The 6447-nt window shown below is 44.8% G+C and overlaps 1 protein-coding gene across 1 annotated transcript in view; it reads left to right on the top strand.

Moving 5' to 3' along the window:
- Positions 1 to 4326: 4326 nt before the first annotated feature.
- Positions 4327 to 6447, top strand: part of MYLK (myosin light chain kinase) — a 278784-nt gene continuing 276663 nt past the window's right edge. Inside the window, exon 1 of the mRNA XM_019448606.2 lies at positions 4327 to 4466. The gene's annotated coding sequence lies outside the window, so the exon portion shown is untranslated. The remainder of the gene's footprint in view (positions 4467 to 6447) is intronic.

Below are 6447 nucleotides of genomic sequence, written 5' to 3'. Positions count from 1 at the left end.
TGATGGCCGATTCAATTCTCCAAGAAGACATAATAATCCTTAACGTGTATGTATGTGCCTAACAACAGAGCAACAAAATACATGAAGCAAAGAATGACAGAACTGCAAGGAGAAATAGATGAATTCACTACTAATAGTAGGAGCCATCATCACTGTCTATCAGAAATGGACAAATCAGCAGTCAGAAAATCAGTAAGAACATAGTTGAATTCAACAACACCATCAATCAACGGGATATAATTGACATCTATCGACTACTTTATCTAGTAACAGCAGAATAAACAATCTTCTCAAGCTCACGTGGAACATTCACTGGAAGACCATATTCTGGACCATAAAACACATTTAACAAATAGAATAGAAATCACATGTCTGCTCTCACACCACAGTGGAATTGAACTAGGAACCAATAACCGAAAGATAACTGAAAAATCGTAAAATACTTGGGGATTAAATAACACACTTCTATATAACACATGGATGAAAGAAGAAATCTTAACATTGGTGAGGATGAGGAGAAGTTGGAACCCTTCTGCATTGCTGGTGAGAATATAAAAGGTGCAAACATTATGGAAAAAGTTTGGTGTTTCCTCTAAAACTTTTAGTGGTTCCTCAAATAAATAAACTTACCATGTGAGCCAGCAATTCCACTTCTAGATATATATTCAACAGAGTTGAAAACAGGACTCAAACAGATACTTGTATGCCAATATTCATAATGGCATTGTTCACAATAGCCAAAAGGTAGAATCAACCCAAGTGTCTGTCAATAGATGAATGAATAGGTAAAGTGCAATGGAGTGTTATTCAGCCATAAAAAGGAATGAAGCTCTTTGGTGCACAGTACAACATGGATGGCCTTTGAAAGCATTATTTTAAATGAAACGAACACACATAGAAGGACAAATATTGTATGAGTCCAACTATATGGGGTATCTAGAATAGGCAAATTGAGAGACACAAAGTAGAATGGAGGTTACCAGGGACTGGAGGGGGTGGGGTATGGGGGAGTTGTTGCTTAATATGTACAGAGTTTCTATCTGAGATGATGAAAAAGGTCTGGAAATAGTGGCAATGGTTATACAACACTGTAAATAGTACATTTCAAATTAGTAAATATTTTAATTCCATTATCCTTGAGAACCAGAATTCTTCACGTGTGAGAAAGGAAAGAAAGGGTATAATATAGAAAATACAGAATAGGTTAAGTAAAAACCCCATAGTCCTGAAACTGAATTTGAAATATTAATATGAACTCATGAAGTATTCTATCCTAGTTTTATCTTTTGAAAAGGCCTAGAGACAGTTACCAATCTAGTAGTAATGAATACCCCTAGTTCCCATATTGTCATCTTAAAATGTCAAGAAAAGGAAGTAGAGCTTCTTGGAGAAATGGATGATTCCATGTCTGGGACAACAAGTGTGTAATGATGAGCCTGGAACGTCCTGTCACATCAGGTAGCAAGGAGGTTACCTACTGGCTACAGATGGGAGGGACAATTTTTGCTTTAATAAGGATTAAAATTGCAATAGATGACAATCCATCAAATACCTTTAAATCTATGAATTTTTAAAAATATTAAGAAAGAAACTTACAAGTTACCTTCTGAGGATGACAGAACCAATTTATTATCTTGAAAATGGGGTAAATTAAAAGAAAGAAGCAAATATTTATTCAGACTTTCCTATATGAACTTACCTCCTAGCAACCAGATATTAGATGAGAGGAAACACCTTATAAACGTATTTAGCTAATAGATAAAGTCAAAATGACAGAATTAAAATATCATCATTTTGCAACCCTCAGTGAATTCATGGATCTAAGAATTGAGCATTAACAGCTGCTAACCTTAGAAAAGAACAAAACCAAATATCATGTGCCTCTTGATCAAAGACTACACGACTACTTATAATCTTGCAAAAGGGATGAAACCTCTGTCTGGTGAAGCCTCTGGATCAGCTGCCAAATTCAAGGAAAAGCAAAGGACAGGAATATGCTGAACTGCCCCATAAAAGTGCAATTCCCAGACTGTGGGAAACTCCACAGGTCAAAAGGCCTAAGTTCTTCAACTGATAATTGTAACAAAGACTTAAAAGGGACCTCAAGCTAAAAACAAAAGCGAAACCAAACAAGCCGCAAGATGCATTTAGGAGATAACACTGCAAAGAAGCTAGCAAAATGTGTGTGTGTGTGTGTGTGTGTGTGTGTGTGTGTGTGTGTGTATAATCACTTTACATATATAAAATCACTATATATGTCTATATATATATAATTTTTTTTAAAGATTTATTTATTTTTGAGAGATAGCACAAGCAGGGAAGGGGCAGAGAGAGGGGGACAGAAGATCTGAAGCAGGCTCTGCGCTGACAGCAGTGAACAGGTTGCAGGGCTCAAACTCACACACCGGGAGATTGTGACCTGAGCCAAAGTCCGATGTTCAACCACAAAAGTGGTTACATAAAAAGCGAGGCTAATGGTTGCTTTTAGGAGCACAGGGACTGGGGGCTCTTATTAGGCTGGGATAATGGAGAGACTTGCAAGGTGCCTGGCAGAGCTCTCTGTGTTGACCGCGGTAGTCACTGCAAAGATATTTACCTAACACACCAAGTGAACAGATCAGAAAATTCCACAATATGTTTCATTTCCGGTGCAAACTAAATATTAGGTGAGCCAAAAAATATATATATATTTAAGACTTTGTAGGTATCTTACAAACCAGTAAGAGATTCTTAACACACAACGAAGGGAAGGTGTCAGAGGAACCCTGGAGCTAAAATTTCAGAGATGAAAGATGCCTGAAAAAAAAAATCCCATGGAGTCTCCATTTTACCGATTAGAAAATTGAGGCCCAGAGACAGTGTCTTGTGCAAGCTCCGCAAAGCTAGTACTAGAAGCAGGTCTAACACCTAGGTCTGCCAGTCTGGGACTTTTCCCACCAGAGCACAGACTTCACTACCTTTACACTTTAATTCTTTTCTTTCCCTTTTTCTTTTCTCTTCTTTTCTTCCTTTCTTTTTTAAAGAAATGGCTAGTTGAACTTTTTATGTTTCTCCAAAACATTCCTAAGAGGACGTTTCAAAGAATGCATTCAAAGTTGGATCTTCTGGGGAGAAAGATTAACTGCTTTCTCAGAGCTAGGGCTAGTTAGCCTGACAGCAGAGTTGGGTGGGAAACCCTGGTCTGAATCTTCCAGATATTATCTCTAACCTTAGGGCGTTTTCTCTTTACCTTCTATAGCTTCTTTCCTTTTCTCTCTCCGTGCCTTTCCTTGCTCTGACTCTCAAAGAGACATTGATCATGCTTGCACATTTAAGAGTTAACAATAACTGGGGACACCGGGGTGGCTCAGTTGGTTAAGCCTCCGACTTGGCTCAGATCATGATATTACGGTTCCTGCGTTGGAGCCCCACATAGGACTCTTGTGCTGACAGCTCAGAGCCTGGAGCCTGCTTGGGATTCTGTGTTTCCCTTTCTCTCTGCCCCTCCCCCGCTCGCACTTTCTCAAAAATAAATGAACATTAACAAAAATTTTTTAAAAAGTTAACAGTAACTGAATGGAGGGTACTTTCCTAAGAGCTCTACCTGCCGTATCTCATTGAACCTTCACACTCCTTTGACGCACTTAGATTAACTCTATTTGAGAGGTAGAACCGAGTAACAGAGATCCTAAATCACTTGCCCAAAGTTTTGCGGCTATAAAGAGTAGGGTTCTCAACTCCAGAATCCGTGCTCTTAAGAACTAGGTTATCCTGATTGTACAATTTGTGTTTCTTCACTTATTGAACAAAATGGCACATAACTTGTTCTAATTTTAAAAGTGGGCGCATTAAGTTTTTCACGATACTTTATCCAAAAAATAAAATTGTATCCCTTTGATGGATCTACTCGATTCGTTGTTTTTGATCGCCACATCAGAGAGAAAGGAAATTAATTTTGAAGCCTACGCTGCGTTTTTCCAGTGAGCGGACTTCTTTTGTCCCATATCGGGTGGTCTTCAGGCGAAAATATAAAACAAATCGAGAAAACACACTGACCGCAGCCAGAAGACCCGGGGCGGCTCGGCGTCGGGCGCTGGATTTACCGGGGATTCAGGGCTCCGGGCTCCGAGGCGCATTGACGGTGGGCGTGACGGGAAGGACCTCGGGCCATTCCCGGAGCGCTATGCAAATGACATGTAAATCAGCGCGTGTGAGCCGCTGCCGGCCGGCCGTCCGAGTCCGATCCTGAGCACCGAGCTCTCAGTTCTCGCACACACGCGCATTCGCTCTTCGCTCTCGCACTTGCTTTCTCGCCAGCCGCTCACCCCCTGTCCCATCCGGCCCGCCCAGGACGCGCCTCGTCGTCTCCCCGGCTGCCGGGTCGGCTGCCCGCGGCTGAGCGAGCTCGGGGCCCGCGCCGCGCGACTGCAGCGGGGCGCCCTCGCCAAGCGCGGTGCCTTGGCTGCCCGGCCGCCTTCGCCGCGCGGGTGAGTGAGCCCGCCCCGTGCTTTTGTCCCGGCGCGGCCCCTGGGAGTCAGTCTCTGAGGGTGGGGTTCGGGGGTCGGGACCCTTGTTGGGAAGCCTGTCCCTGACTCCCCAGTTGTAGAGGGGCTCCTACGTGCAGCAAGGAGGATTTTTTTTCGGGGCGAGGGGGAGCAGCGTAAGGGAACGACCGCAGTGACTCTGGTCAGCCGGGAGTTTTCTTTTGCGGAGTGAGGTCCTGGGGAACAGTGATACGGTGGTCTGGACAGGCGTCTTTCGAAAGGGGGGTGCCTTTGCTTTTAGGTGTGCTAATCGCCGAAGCCCTCAAGGAAGAAGGGTGTGGGCTCATCTGCCAGTTCCCAGGGTGCCACGTGAAGATCCTCCCAGCCCAAACGTGAGTCTGGGAAGGTGAGGCAGTAGAGGCAGCCGCGGGGTCCCAGGCAAAATTGGCGCTTCGGGCATTGCGGTCTTGCTTTCTCTCCCAGCTACTTACTCAAACTCCTCCCCTCCCTCTTCCTCGTTAGCTTCTACTGGGGTTCTGTGGTTGAAGGACCCTTGTTTGCAGATCATTGCGGTTAGAGAGTTTTGGATAACTAATTCCCAGGACGCGTTAGATGTCAGTGGTTGAGGTAGAACTCTTCCTTGGAACTTGTGACTACTAGCACCCTTCAAGACCCAAAGGACTGTTTTTAGGGGTGATACTACAAATGGGAAGATGGACTGATGGGGAGAGGTTTACTAGGCCTTCTTTGGTTAGGGGACATGCCCTGTGTATCATAACCTGAAGGAGAAAGACCCAGGCCTTCGGGACCTAAAGAAGGGTAAAAGTAGCTATTTCAGTTCAGGGAATTGGGTCGGGGTGTGGAGTACAGTTGGGCAGTGGGCATGGTGCCAGGCCCCAGGCCACTGTTTTTCACTTTCCCTCCTCTCCCCAGGTGCCAAGAGCAGTATGTGAAATGTCCCCATCCCCCTCCCCCTCCCCTCCCCCCTCCAGGCTTTAGGTGCTTGCCCTAGAACTGCATTCCTCTTCCAAGTGGGGGTATGGTTTCTTCCCAGACAAGGTAAAATCCTTTAGGTCAAAGTGAACAACTTGTTAATAAATTATCTCCAAATGGGGGGCTTGAGAGGACCATTGGGGAAGGCTTGGCACTTCAAAGCATCAGGTATCCACAATGCAAGTCTCTGGGGGAAGTGTAGGTGCTTGTGCTAACCTTATTGGGTCCCTAAAGGGCATTTCGGGTTCTAGTAAAATAAAGTTTTTGTTTTATCACTTTCTTTCCCTGTCTTTTCTTTTCCCTTAAATTCTTGACCTCCTTCCCTTCTCTCTTCTGTGAGCCTTTGTCTCTTCCCCACACTCCAGGGTCTGTGGAGTCTGATGCTGTGGCACTACAGTGCCCTAGGCCAGCTTGGAATGTTCCCTCCTGGTGAGGTTCCCCCTTTGTCTCCCACCCTCAGTGGACCAGGGTCTTTGAGCCAGAGCAGGTAGGGGTCTGGGGAGTTGGTTCTAGGTGGGGAGTGACTGGACACTGGATGCTGGATTGGGTAGTGGGTACTCTGGAGGTGTCTTTTTCCTCATTCACTGATGATGCCAAATGATGCTCATTCTCACACACCAGTAGGCATGAGCCTGGAGAACGACCCCACAGTGGTGAAGGATTTGTGCTGGTCCAGCCTCCTTCATTTGGTTTCTTTTGTGCAATAGCTAGCTAACTGAGGAGGGGGCTAGCTGGGGGCTTATAATAGTTTTTCTTTGTGTGAGGTTTGCTGACCCCCTCAGCAAGAGACTGTTTTCCTAGGGGCCAACAAGATGTGGGAGGAGTCTTGATCCTGGCTAGGGGTCTTCACCAGTCTCAGAGGAATAGATCATGAACACTCTGGGGTCATCATGTACTCAGTGTCCACAAGAATGACCCCTAGATTTTTTTCCCCCAAAATATGAGTCAAATCTTTGAAACTAGTTGGTTTTTTGGCTCTTGGCCTTTTAAG

Source organism: Panthera pardus, unplaced genomic scaffold, assembly GCF_024362965.1.
Source record: "Panthera pardus isolate Hobbes unplaced genomic scaffold, ASM2436296v1 HiC_scaffold_16, whole genome shotgun sequence".
Classification (NCBI taxonomy): Eukaryota; Metazoa; Chordata; class Mammalia; order Carnivora; family Felidae; genus Panthera; species Panthera pardus.
This window is presented reverse-complemented; position numbering and strand designations above follow the sequence as displayed.